Genomic DNA, 14,727 nt, shown 5'->3' with positions numbered 1-14,727 from the left:
ACTGCGGCAGGAATCCATCCTGGACACACTTAACAAACTCTGCCCCGTCTAAACCATTGGAACTAATCTGGAGCCAATCAATATTAGGGAAGTTAAACTCACCCATGATAACAACCCTGTTATTTTTGCACCTTTCCAAAATCTGCCTCCCAATCTGCTCCTAGGTATCTCTGCTGCTACCAGGGGGCCTATAGAATACTCCCAATAGAGTAACTGCTCCCTTCCTGTTCCTAACTTCCACCCATACTGACTCAAAAGAGGATCCTGCTACATTACCCACTCTTTCTGCAGCTGTAATAGTATCCCTGACCAGTAATGCCACCCCTCCTCCCCTTCCCCCCCCCTCTCTATCCCTTTTAAAACACTGAAATCCAGGAATACTGAGAATCCATTCCTGGCCTGGTGCCAGCCAAATCTCTGTAAAGGCCACTACATCATAATTCCATGTATGTATCCAAGCTCTCAGTTCATCAGCTCTGTTCCTGATGCTTCTTACATTGAAGTACATGCACTTTAGCCTTTCAACCTTACTGCCTTTACATCCTTTATTCTGCTTCTCTTTCCTCAAATCCTCTTTATATGTTAGATCTGGCTTTACTCCATGCACTAACCCTAACCCTAATGCTGCTCACCCTCCCTCTTGAGAATACTGAGAACTCGATCCGAGATATCGCCGACCCTGGCACCAGGGAGGCAACAGACCATCCGGGATTCTTGATCTCTTCCACAGAACCTCTTATCTGTCCCCCTAACTATCGAATCCCCTCTCACTACTGCTCTCCTCTTTTCCCTCCTTCCCTTCTGAGCTGAGAGTCCAGTCTCAGGGCCAGAGATGCAACTACTCCAATTTGTTCCTGGTAGGTTGTCCCCATCAACAGTATCCAAAACAGTGTACTTATTATTGATGGGAACGGCCACAGGGGTGCTCTGATCATTCTGTCTAATCCCTTTCCCTCTCCTGACAGTCGCCCAGCTACCTGTCTCCTGACTTTTAGGGGTGACTATCTCCCTGTAATTCTTGTCTATTTCTGCCTCTGTCTCACGAATGATCCGAAGTTCATCCAGCTCCAGTTCCGTTACTCAGTTTGTCAGGAGCTGCTGCTGGATGCACTTTTTGCAGGTGTAGTCATCAGGGACAATTGTGCTCCCATTGATTTCCCACATACTGCTAATGGAGCACCCAAATGCCCTAAATGCTGCCTTTATTACTTACTCCTAAGTTAATTAAATTAATTAAACGAACTTACCCGGCCTTACCTCACTGGGAGCAAGCTCGTCCTCAGCCTCTGCTCGCCAAAGCCTCTCGAGCCAAAGCCTTCCTACTCTGTCTCCCACTACTCTATCGCCTGCTCCTCCAACGCCTGTTTCATTAATCTGCACGCTTTTTAAACTCTTCTGTTGTCTCACAGGCCGACCTTCACATGCTTGCACAGTCGTGCCCTGTTCAAACTGCCGAAAAAATTACCTCTAATTAGTGCATTCCTGCGCTAATCTCTGCTGCTGTCTGGGTGAAGATTTCTTTTTGTTTCTGTCCTGAATGGCTTAAAGCCTTATTTCGAGGATGTTACCCTACCAAGGTGGCTGGGGGGGGGGGGTGGGGGGCAGCAGCCAATCCATTTCAAATGCACGAACAAAGGTCTCAGGAAAATCAGCACTCTCTCTGAAAACTGCAAGAGTCCTGCTCACAACTGCTCGGCCTAAGGGAACTTGGCCAAGCCTAGGCCTGTCACCACAGAGCTAGCAGACAGCCCAGACTGAGTCTCGGGAAACAGAGTCTGCGCCACCTTACGTAGATCTCCTTCTGTTGTTTGTCTGAAGTTGTAGTTGGTACGGTGTCCTTGTGTATCAGCACCCTGGACTGTGAAATCGCAGCACGCCAACCCTGGCCCGAGTTTGAGTTTTTCTTCACTTTGTTTCTGGAGAATTGTCATCCCCCCTGAACCGGTCTCAGACTGTGAACTCACTGTCTGGGTGTGAAGTGAAAATCCATTTCTCAGCATGTAACCACAACCTCATGCATGGCAATATCTTTCTATTCTGGTTCCTTTTTACTTGAATCTTTTTAATGTTCTGTTATCAGGTGTGTTTGGAACAAAGGATGCCATGACTGCTTCTTTTGTCCTCCTCTGTTTTCTGAGTACACAGCAAGACAACGTGAAGCCTCATTGCAGAACACTCAGGATCTGATCTGTCATCCTGTCAGCAAGTGCAGTCCTGTTGGTCTGTACCCTTGGTTAAAATCTACATCATGCCAGCATTGTACATGTCAGAACTTGCAGCTAGATGCCTGCATAACTCATAGAGAAACAAAAATAGATGAAAAATTGGACTGAAGCTCTTATTCCTTAGGTGCTGTGTTTTCTTAGTGTCAGAACTGAACCTTTCAAACTGACAACAGGCTGGAAGGGAAGCCTTGAAGAGATTGTTTACTTGACAAAGAGACTTCTGGTCTGTGTTACTGTTATTTGCTGCACCTGTTACCAAGTCAGCACATTAACAGCAAGCCACTCTAGTGCAGCTCAAAGGGTGTATGCTGGTGTGAAGATTAGTGGAAAATGAGATAGCAAGTTTTAACATGCTGAAAAGCCCAGAACAAAACTTATTCTGCTTCAAAACATCTTTGCTGTGCAAAGGGTGAGATCAGAACTGGAATCAGGTTTAATATCGTCAGCTTATGGTGTGAAATCTGTTGTCTTTACAGCAGCAGTACAATGAAATACATGACAAATCAACTGAGTTACAGTGAGTATATATATGTCCATTAAATAGTTACATTAAAATAAGTAGTGCAAAAAACAGAAGTAAAAAAGTAGTGAGGTAGTGTTCATGGGTTCAATATTCTTTCAGATATCAGATGTCCGAGGGGAAGAAGCTGTTCCTGAATCACTGAGTGTGTGCATTCAGGCTCCTGTACCTCCTTCCTGATGGTAACAATGATAAGAGGGCATGCCCTGGGTGGTGAGGATCCTCAACAATGGACTTCGCCTGCTGAAGGCACTGCTCTTTGAAGATGTCTTGGATACCACAAAGGTTGGCGTCAATGATGGAGCTGACTAATTTTATAAGTTTCTGCAACATTTCAATCCTGTGCTGTAGACCCCCACCCCCCACATACCAGGTGGTGATGCAGCCAGTCAGAATGCTCTCTATGGTACATTTGTAGAAGCTTTCTAGTGTTTTATTTGACAAACCAAATCTCCTCAAACTCCTAATGAAGTATAGCGTCTGTTCTGCCTTCTTTGTAGCTGCATCAATATGTTGGGTCCAGGTTAGGTCCTCAGAGATATTAACACCAATGAACTTGAAGCTGCTCACTCTCTCCACTTCTGATCCCTCTATGTGGATTGGTTTGTGTTCCCTTGTCTTACCCTTTCTGAAGTCCACAATCAGCTCTTTGGTCTTGGTGATGTTGAGTGCAGAGTTGCTGTGACACTACTCAACTAACTTGTATATCTCACTCCAGTACACCCTCATCTCCTTCTGAAATTCTGCCAACAATGGTTGCATCATCAGCAAATTTAGAATGCTGGTTGAGCTATGCTAACCACACTATCATGAGTATAGAGAGAGTAGAGCAGTGGGCCAAGCACGTATTCCTGTGTAAATTGTCAATGAGGTGGAGACGTTATTTCCAATCTGCACAGATTGTGGTCTTTCATAGGAAGTCGAGGATCCAGTTGCGGAGGGAGGTACAGAAACCGAGGTTTTGTAGCTTTGCGATCAGGACTGTAGGAATGATGGTGTTAAATGCTGAGCTACAGTCAATGAATAGCATTCTGACATTAGTACTTGCATTGTCCAGGACATCCAAGTCTGCCTGGAAAGCCATTCAGATCACATCTGCTGTAGACCTATTGTGGCTGTAGTCAAATTGCAGTGGTCCAGGTTTTCCTGAGCCAGATGTTGATTCTAGCCATGACCAACCTCTCAAAGTATTTCATCACTGTCCATGTGAGCGCTACTGGACTATTGAGGCATCTCACACTGCCCTTCTTGGGCACTGGTATAATTGTTTAGCTTTTGCAGTAGGTGGGAAATTCTGCCTGTAGCAATGAAAGAATGAAAGTGTCTTTGAGCACCCCATGCCAGTTGTTGGCACAGGTTTTTAGAGCTTGACCTGGTACTCCATTGAGCCCTGCTTCCTTGCGAGGGTTCACCCTCTTGAAAGACAGCCTGCCATCAGCCTCCGAGACTGACATCACTGTGGCATCGGATGCTGCAAGTGTTCTCATAGCTGTGGTTTTGTTTTCATTTGCAAAGCGAGTGGAAAAGATGTTGAGCTCGTCTGGTACTGAAGCATCGCTCCATTCATGATGTTGGGTTTTGCTTTGCAGGAAGTAACACCCTGCAACCTCTACCAGAGTTGACATGTATCCAATATCACCTCCAACCTCTCCCAGAATTGTTTCTTGGCTCTTGAAATAGTCCTTTGCAAGTCATACCTGGTTTTCTTGTGTAGACCTGGGTTGCCAGAATTAAATGCCACAGATCCAGCCCTCAGAAGACTACAAATCTCCTGTTTCACCCACAGCTTGTGGTCTGAGAATGTACAGTAAGCTTTCATAGGCACACACTCATCCACACAGGCTTTTTTTAAATATTTCTTTTTGTAATTAATTTTTTTTGAAGTTCATCAAACAAACATTTCCATAAGATGTATTTCAGACATTGTACATATATATCATATAATCATATATATCACAAATCTCCACAAAGTATTTATCTGAGGTATACACTTATAGAAAAGAGTGGAAAGAAAAAACAGGCAAAACGAAAGAACTATGTACAAGTAGGGAGTGATCTTTTTTTTACAACAGATTCATTGATTTGTGAGAATAAAATCAGGTCTATGAGAAATCGGTGACAAGTGTGGCATACTCATCCAGGCTCGAAGATAGCACCCTGTACACAGTACAGAGCAGCCCTGTAAGTGCTCCTGTGTCTCCCCGGTCCATACCTTCTTGGCCGTCATTATTGGCGTTGCAGCCTTTAGTGTCTGCCCATACTCAGGGAGTAGAAGCACAGCCAGTTCATCAGTCTTCCCAAAGTGAGGGCACGGGATAGCGTGGTAGGCAATCTTGAACTTAGTGTAACAGTGGTCCAGTTTGTTATTTCCTCTGGTACTTGATATTCAGATGATTCAATCAAGACTGTATTATTAAATTATTAATGAATTGATTTTGGATTTAAATAGGGAGTGCTAAGAAGACAGATTTGCATTTATGGGTTACAGTGTTTAAGAGGCACATTGCACAGTCAGCAACAGAATGAAAAGGTCTCAGCTTGCTGAGTGCGATCTGAAGTCAAGCAGAGTCAGAGGATAAGCAATGTCTAGAGGTGGAAGGTAGCTTACAAGGCACCTGAAAACAGGATTAACTACATGTTGGGAGAGAGAGGCCAGCAAGTGCATTTAAACACAGAAGGGGCAGTATAAATCTGGTACTTCAGCTGGTTTTAATGAACTACGTGAATGAGTTCTGAGCTGTGCTGTTTGAGCCTTACCTCATTTCCCTGATGTAGAAATTCCAACCAAACTTCAGAAAGAGAATCATTGTGGGAGAAGCACCTACGTACCAAGGATCACCTTGAGAGAATCTCCAAATTTTAGAGCAGAGTGTTTGAACCAATCTAAAACCTTAATCCACCCATCTTCGACAAAAGCCAGACTTAAAGGACTCAGAATGCAAGTTGAAGGAAGTTCTGGAGAAATGGATGGACACATGTCGGATTCAATGTACTGCATTACAGAGAGATAATGCAGACGTGCATGGAGAAAGACGGAATGAGAGCGGTGCTTGCCAGTGGCATCCAGGGAAAACTGGCAAATTAGATGCTGAATGGGCACGTGTGGGTGATGAAGTGTTTGGTTTTGTGGTTGGAAGCTTGTGAGCTGTGGTTTACCACAGGGATCACCGCTGATATTCCTACCTTCTGCGCAAAGTATGAACTTGGATGTAAATGTATTTGGTTAGTGTGCAGATGAGATGGACATTGACTGCTTTGTTGACCTGAGTGTTATCGGCTGCCGGATGATATTGATGAGTTGGTAATGTGGGCAGAGTCATGACTGATAGAATTTAATCTCAGTTGGCATGAACACAGTGGCCAATGGGAACATTTCTCTGCTGTATCACTCTGTGTGACCAATTTACTACTGAACAGGACAGGGGTCGTCAATACTTATACGGCAATCCTGGAGTAACAGAGTTTAACTGGAGGAAGTGACTCAGCAAAGAACTTAATGTGGCTGAGCTGATTAAGACCAAAGACTGGTGACGAGAGAGACTGAAGAGGGTAGGGCAATGGATGTTGTCTACATGGATTTTAGGAAGGTGTTTGACAAAGTCCCTCATGGGATGGTAATCCAAAAGATTAAGATGCATAGGGTCCATGGTGAATTTACTGTTTGCACTCAGAACTGGCTTGCCCATAGCAGACAGAGGGTAGTGGTTGAAGGGACTTATTTGAGCTGAAGGTCTGTATTTACTGGAGTTCTGCAGCAATCTGTGCCCACTAATACTCTGATTAGGCCACATCTGGAGTACTACATACTGTTCTGGTTGCCCATCGATATGAAGGATGTTGAAGCTTTGGAGAGGGTGTAGAAGAGGGTGCTGCCTGGTTCAGAGGGCATGTGCTAACAAGACAGGCTGGATAAACTTCAGTTTTCTCTGGGTCGCTGAAGTCTGAGGGGTGATCTGCTAGAGAATTACAAGAGAGGCAGACGTAGGGTGGACAAAGAGTATCTATTTCCTGGGGTTGAAACATCTAGTACCAGGGGGGTGGCATTGAATGTGAGAGGGAACAGGTTCCAGGTGGATGTAAGGGGTCAGTTTTTTTTTAACTACTCAGAGTGGTGAATGCCAGGAATGCACTGCCTGGTGTAGTGGTAGATGCAAATACATTAGAGACTTTTAAGAGATATTTAAATAGGCATATGGATATAAGGAAGGTGGAGGGATATGGACACGGTGTAGATGGGAGGGATGGCGTAGCGGTTAGCACAACGCTATTATAGATCGGGACGTCAGGAGTTCATTCCTAACATCCTCTGTAAGGCTTCCTCCCTGAGTTCTCCGGTTTCCTCCCACAGTCCAAACACGTACTGGTTCTGAGGTTAATTGGTCTTTGTAAACTGCCCCGTGATGTGGCTAGGATTAAATCGGGGTGGGGGGGGGGGGGTTGCTGAGTGATGTGGCTCAAGGCTGTCCTGTTCTACATCTCAGTAAGTGAAAAATAGACGGTGAGAAACTTCTGCAGAACCCTGTGGGTGTTGGACATTGTGCCTGATGTGTGATCAAGCACATCAGAGTGAGACATTGCTTCAGTTACTTTCAACACCAAGCATGGTGTGAAAAGATTCTTCTCACCAACATTGATGTTTAATAGAGCTTCACTGACAACATAAGTTTTCTTTCAAATATACATTCACTTCATTAAAATTTACCGACACTAACGTATTGACTAGAAACACTCTTCTATATTAATAGACAATAGACAGTAGGTGCAGGAGTAGACCATTCACTGTGATCATGGCTGCACAGTACCCCGTTCCTGCCCTCTCCCCATATCCCTTGACCCCGCTATCTATAAGAGCTCTATCTAACTCTCTCTTGAATGAATCCAGAATCTTGGCCTCCACTGCCTTCTGGGGCAGAGCATTCCACATATCCACCACTCCCTGGGTGAAAAAGTTTTTCCGCATCTCTGTTCTAAATGGCCTACCCCTTATTCTTAAACTGTGGCCTCTAGTTCTGGACTCACCCATCTGCGGGAACATGCTTCCTGCCTCCAGCATGTCCAATCCCTTAATAATCTTATGTTTCAATCAGATCCCCTCTCATCCTTCTAAATTCCAGTGTATACAAGCCCAGTCACTCCAATCTTTCAACATATGACAGTCCCGCCATTCCGGGAATTAACCTCGTGAACCTACGCTGCACTCCCTCAATAACAAGGATGTCCTTCCTCAAATTTGGAGACCAAAACTGCACACAATACTCCAGGTGGGGTCTCACCAGGGCCCTGTACAGCTGCAGAAGGACCTCTTTACTCCTGTACTCAATTCCTCTTGTTATAAAGGCCAGCATGCCATTAGCTTTCTTCACTGCCTGCTGTACCTGCATGCTTGCTTTCATTGACTGATGTACAAGAACACCTAGATCTCATTGTACTTCTCCTTTTCCTAACTTGACTCCATTTAGATAGTAATCTGCCTTCCTGTCCTTGCCACCAAAGTGGATAACCTCACATTTATCCACATTAAACTGCATCTGCCATACATTTGCCCACTCACCCAACCTGTCCAAGTCACCCTGCATTCTCATAACATCCTCCTGACATTTCACACTGCCACCCAGCTTTGTGTCATCAGCAAATTTGCTAATAAATCATTAATGTATATTGTAAACAGCTGCGGTCCCAGCACTGAACCTTGCGGTACCCCACTGGTCATAGCCTGCCATTCTGAAAGGGACCCGTTAATCGGTACTCTTTGGTTCCTGTCAGCCAGCCAACTTTCAATCCATGTCAGTACTCTGCCCCCAATACCATGTGCCCTAATTTTGTCCACTAATCTCCTATGTGGGACTTTATCAAAAGCTTTCTGGAAGTCCAGGTACACTACATCCACTGGCTCTCCCTTGTCCATTTTCATAGTTAGATCCTGAAAAAACTCCAGAAGATTAGTCAAGCATGATTTTCCCTTCATAAATCCATGCTGACTCGGACTGATCCTTCTACTGCTATCCAAATGTGTCGTAATTTCCTCTTTTATAATTGACTCCAGCATCTTTCCCATCACTGATGTCAGGCTAACCAGTCTACAATTCCATGTTTTCTCTCTCCCTCCTTTCTTGAAAAGTGGGACAACACCAGCCACCCTCCAATCAGCAGGAACTGTTCTTGAATCTATAGAATATTGGAAAATGATTACCAATGCGTCCACGGTTTCTAGAGCAGACCATCAGGTCCCGGGGACTTATCAGCCTTCAGACTCAACAGTCTATCCAACACCGTTTCTTGCCTAATATAAATTTCCTTCAGTTCATCCTTTACCCTAGTTCCTTTGGCCACTATTACATCTGGGAGATTGTTTGTGTATTCCCTAGTGAAGACAGATCCAAAGTACCTGTTCAACTCGTCTGCCATTTCCTTGTTCCCCATAATAAATTCACCCGTTTCCGCCTTCAATGGTCCAATTTTGGTCTTAACTATTTTTTTGCTTTTCACATACCTAAATAATCGACAATACCTATCAGTATCGACAATGTTGCTGAGCGGTAGGAACATGAATACCAGTGCTGAAAATATCGTCTACACAAGACATGGTTTATGGGTGTCTATGTAATGAAACACACAGTAAATACTAGTCACCGGCTGCAACAAAAGGTTAAAAATATGACAGTGAAACGCATACTGTTATACTTGTAATGCTGTGACAAAAACTGTTTACAATACAGTATAAACTATTTGCAATTCGATTGAGTCCACAATGTAGTTACGTGACATCAGAAAGCTCAAGGCAGTGAAAAGTACTGAGTCTGATTATTTAGATTTCAGAAACACAACTGGGTGCGTCCAAAACTGAGGCAGAAATGAGATGAATTTAACGTGAAAAGTAATTTAGCAAAAATTAGGAGTTACAGGAATAAAATGAACATCAGACAGTTCTGTATCACACTGGGTTACAGTACTGGTGGGGAAGGGTCTGTAATTGTGTAACACTGGGTACAGTACTGGTGGGGACAGGTCTGTAATTGTGTAACTCTGGGTACAGTACTGGTGGGGAAGTGTCTGTAACTGTGTAACACTGGGGTACGATAATGAAGGGGAAGAGTCTGTAATTGTGTAACACCGGGTACAGTACTGGTGGGGGTGTGTTTGTCACTGTTTAACACTGGTATATAACATTCCACACTCTGCCAGATTCTGTTCTAACTCCACTCATACCACTGGCTCCCACCCTGGGGTTCACGGACCCCTCAGTTAATGGTAGGGGTCCATGGCATCAAAAAGGTTGGGAACACCTGACTGATAGGTTGCATAGCGGGCTGTATCTCACTGAGTCAGTGTACAGGAAAGAGACAGATAGACAAATAACTGAGTCAGTATGCACAAAGGAGACAGCTAGGCAAATAACTGAGTCAGTATGCAGGAAAGGGACAGATAGACAAATAACTGAGTCAGTATGCAGGAAAGGGACAGATAGGCAACAACCCTTCCCAGCGCAGGAAACACCAAAGAGCTGCTCATTGACTTTTAGGAGGTCTGGGTTGGGGTTGAGGGGTGGTGGGTGGTGCGGTGCACTCGCACCTGTCTGTACAAACTGTGGTGGAGACTGTTAAGAACTTCAAGTTCCTAGCGGTGTGGATGAGCCTCTCCTTGCCCATACTCACAGATCCCACGGCCAGGAAATGTCACCAATGCCTCTACTTCCCCCGAGGCTAAACAAAGTAGATATGTCCCCGTTGACACTGACCGATTTTTAATTGATGCAGCATGGGAAGCAACCTCTCTCAGCTTGGTACGACAACTACTCTGCCCGTCAACACAAGAAACTGCAGAGAGTGTGGACACAGCTCTGCTCATCATGGAAACCAGCCTCCCTTTCAGAGACTCTGTCTACACGTCCCCCTCCCTGAAGAAAGCAACTGGCATCATCAAAGACCCCTCCCACCCCAGACATTCTCTCTTCTCCCCTCTCCATATGGGCCGGAGATACAAGAGTCTGAAAGCACACAGCACCAGGCTCAGGGACTGCTTCTACCCTGCTGTTATAAGTACAATAGACTCTTGACCTCACAACCTGCCTCATTACACTCTAGTACCTTATTTTCTGCCTGCACTGCACCCTCTGTCACTGTTACACATTACTCTGCATTCTGATATTGTTTTCCCTTGTACTACCTCAGTGCACCGTGTGGTGAATTGATCTGTACGCACAGTCAGCAAGACAAGCTTTTCACTGTCTCTCTACATACGATACTGCCCTCATTCCAATTCCAGTTCCAGAGCACGAGGCCTCTGGCAGTAACCACAATTTCAATGGACTCTCAGAACTATTCTGGCTGCAAGACTATTTGAAGTACTCTCCCTCCCAGACCTGACCTTGTTCGAGATGCAGAGCATGAACGGTAGTCAAGTGTTTAAGAAGGCTGGACAAATATATGCCAATATTTATGCACATTTGACACCAGTTCTCTACTTTGAACTTTATTTTTATGTTAGTCTTTAGTTGCTTGTCCCACCAATACACCACAGCAAATTCCTAATTGTATATGACAAATAAAACTGATTCTCTCTTTATTATGATATTTCTTTATAATGGATATTAATTTGTCCAGGTAAAAGGAATTTTCCCTCCATCCCCCCCTCTTCTTCTGTTCCCCACTCTGACTCCTTAGCTCTTCTCACCTGCTCCTCCTCTTTCTCTTTCTCCTCTGATCCACTCTCCAGCCCTTTACCTTTCCCACCTGTTTTCACATCTCATTTTCAGGCTATCCTGCTTCCCGTCACCCTACCATTTAATTCTGTTGTCTCCCCCCTTCCTTTCCAGTCCTGATGAAGGGTCTCGGCCTGAAACGTCGAGTGTTTATTCATTTCCAGAGGTGCTGCCAGACTTGCTGTGTTCCTCCTAAATTTTTCAGTGTTGCTTACGACATATCCCTGCTTGTCGACTGTGTGAAATGAGAAATGTTAGTCCTGAGAATTGTGTACAACCAGCTTTTACAAAGAAGTTTACCAGTGTTTTCCTTATTTTTCTGAATGATTTAGAGAAAAAAAGTTAATTTGTGAAGATTGTAAATTCAACTCTCCACAAACAGGTGGTGTACCACTAACCACTAGAGGTTAGAAGAACCGATCTCAATGTGAAAGGAATCAGGAAGTCTGCTCTTTCTAAAAATGGAAGACTGTGCAACGAGAGGCAAAGTTTCAGGGTGAGTGGGTGGTCATTTGGGACTGAATTAGGGAGGAATTTCTTCTCTCCAGCTGTAAATTGATGGAATTCTTCATGCACAGGTTGTGGATGTGCCATCACTAAATATATTCAATGGAATTGGGTCTGGGTAGGATTAGAACACAAATTTATTTGGGAAGGCACTCGGACAGAGTGCCCCTGACTTCCATTTATAACACTCCCAGAACCGTACATCAATGGACACCAGGGGATGTTAAACAAAACAAGAGAGAGATACCGTGTGGTCGGGGCAGGGAACTGCAGAGTTTAACACTGAAGGCAGCTGCAAGCACAGCTCCCCCTAGTGCGGGGATGAATCAGCAATGGACAGCCAGAAAGTCCTCGGGGAGTTGTGTCACTGGAGGAGATTACAGGGATAGAAAGTGATTGGATATCGACTATTTAAACAAGAAGATGAGAAAGTTGTGAAAGGTGTTGTCTCACATTTTATCCACTTGTAACAGGCTATAAAGACAATATTTGTGTCATTCATGCAAATAGTTACCATGGAAGTAGATGTTTGCAACACGTGAACAAGTCTGTGATCCAACGGTAATTTCCATGAGGGGGACGGAAAGTTGCCGGGCTCAAATGCCCTTACTGCTGAAATAGCCCCAATGGTCATGCTCAGATGGTGACTCTGTCTTTGTAGAAATCCAAATCAACTTTTTGATGAATTGATTCAAAAACAGCCCGGAATTCAACACTCTTGGGAGTGAAGTGTCCTTGCATTTAGCACAGTATATGTTGCCGGTAGACTGTAGTATTGGAATCAGCAATGTCCCTCAGTAACAATAGTCATTAAATTATTGTTTTATCTGTGCAGAATTGATCGATGTAACACCATGTCTATTAGTCTGTGAGTGGTTATTGTTTAGAACTTTGTCTGATTTTACTTCTTTTAGAGGAAAAGATTCCTGATCATTCCCAGAAGGGATTTCCTGATTTTTGTGGGGTACTGCTTGTAATGCCCTGTTTTCCGAGCTCTGTTTGTTAGGAACCAGGTGATTACCAGCAGGAGTAACAGTATTAGGATGGGTATCAAGATCTTCAGCAGCAACTTCCAATCATCACCCAGGGAACATGCACAAAAGCCATTACACAATCATTCTGAAGTTATCTTGTGCCTTGATCTAGAGAAGATTCCTTGTTCGATTTCTGACTCTAAACATGATTTTCTAATGTTATGGGGACCCTTTCTGTGTTATGTTCATAATCTTTGAACTGTTATTGAAGTATGGTTCTGAGCCATCATCATTATGTTATTATATGGTATGGTTTTTTTCTCTCTTCTTTTCACCAACCAGCTCATTTTGGTAGTGGCAATAGATTTCTTTAAAATAAAATACCACCATTCTACTTTATTTCATTTCATAATTCAATCTTTGTTTCTATATGATTGATTTGGAATATGTGATACTGTGATGATTACTTTGATTTAAATGTAATGTAATTCGTATTACTTGTATCCTTATGAACTTTGTATTTATATCCATGCAATTTACATAATTAATAAAATTATTGAAAGATAGAGAGATTGTACACCTTTGTTTATCCTGGGCATGTCATAACTCTCAACATTTACTCATGATCACACGGGGATGATATCTCGGCTCTGAAAGGGTTAATTATTTACTTTCTCATCCATGCACTGTGACCAAGGTAACTCACTGACCTTCCACCTTGATTTCCACTTGCTTCTCATCTGTTCCATGTGCATTGCGGGCTCTACACGTGTAAATTCCTTTGTGTTCTGATGTTGCCTGGGAAATGTGGAGAACCGCAGGACCGCCGGGAAATGTGGAGAACCCTTTGACGCCCTGACCGGGCTTTTCCCATTCCAGTGTTACTTGGGGGTTTCCAATGGAGTGACAGGTCATTGTAACTTCATCATCTTCTCTGATGAAGACTGTAAGCCCGGACACGATTTTGTTATTTACTGATATAGTTGTGTTTCGTGGTTTATCTGGAAAAGAGTGAAAAGAGTGAAATTAACCAGCCCCTCCCATAGGACACAGAACAGGGTGGGCCCTTTGTCCCATGATGTTGTACCGACCTTTATAAACCTATTCCATCAATAACCCAACCCCTCCCTCCTACACAGCCCATTGTCCTCCATTCTTCATTCACATGCCTATCTAAGTGTCTTAAAAGTCCCTTATGTATCCGACTCAACACCCACCCCTGACAGTGCAGTCCAGACTCTTCCTCCTTCTCTGTAAAAACCTGCCTCTGACTCCCATAAAAGGATCTCCTCTGCTACAGCCATTACCTGCCTGGGAATAAGGCGCTGCTGCCCACTCTTCCTACGCCTCTTACAATCTTATACAATCATCCTCCTTGGCTCCAAAGAACTCACTCAACCTTTGCATAGAAGGCATGCTCTCTAATCCAGTCAGCATCCTGCTAAATCTCCCCTGCACCATCTCCAAAGCTTCCTCATCTTTCCTATAATGAGGCGACTAGACATCATTACACTGTGTATTCAAAGGGCTGGAAAATCACATTGGACTGTGTGCTGAGCTGACTCCTGAGCAGCTGTGGTCAAAGTCCAGAGAGCCTTCATTCCAGAGTCCTCCCTCAGTAAACAAACCATCTCTCCATGTGATGAGCCCAGAACTCTCATCGTTGTCAGGCTGAGAAACAACAGATTCTCTCTCGAGCCACAGGAGCTCCTCTCAACCAGAAGCATTTTAAGAGAGCCTTGTGCAGGGAGCAATCCCACTGTCTGCTTCTCTGGTGGGTGGGATTTGGCACCAGCCCACAGT

Source organism: Hypanus sabinus, chromosome 16 (assembly GCF_030144855.1).
Source record: "Hypanus sabinus isolate sHypSab1 chromosome 16, sHypSab1.hap1, whole genome shotgun sequence".
Taxonomy (NCBI): Eukaryota; Metazoa; Chordata; class Chondrichthyes; order Myliobatiformes; family Dasyatidae; genus Hypanus; species Hypanus sabinus.
This window is presented reverse-complemented; position numbering follows the sequence as displayed.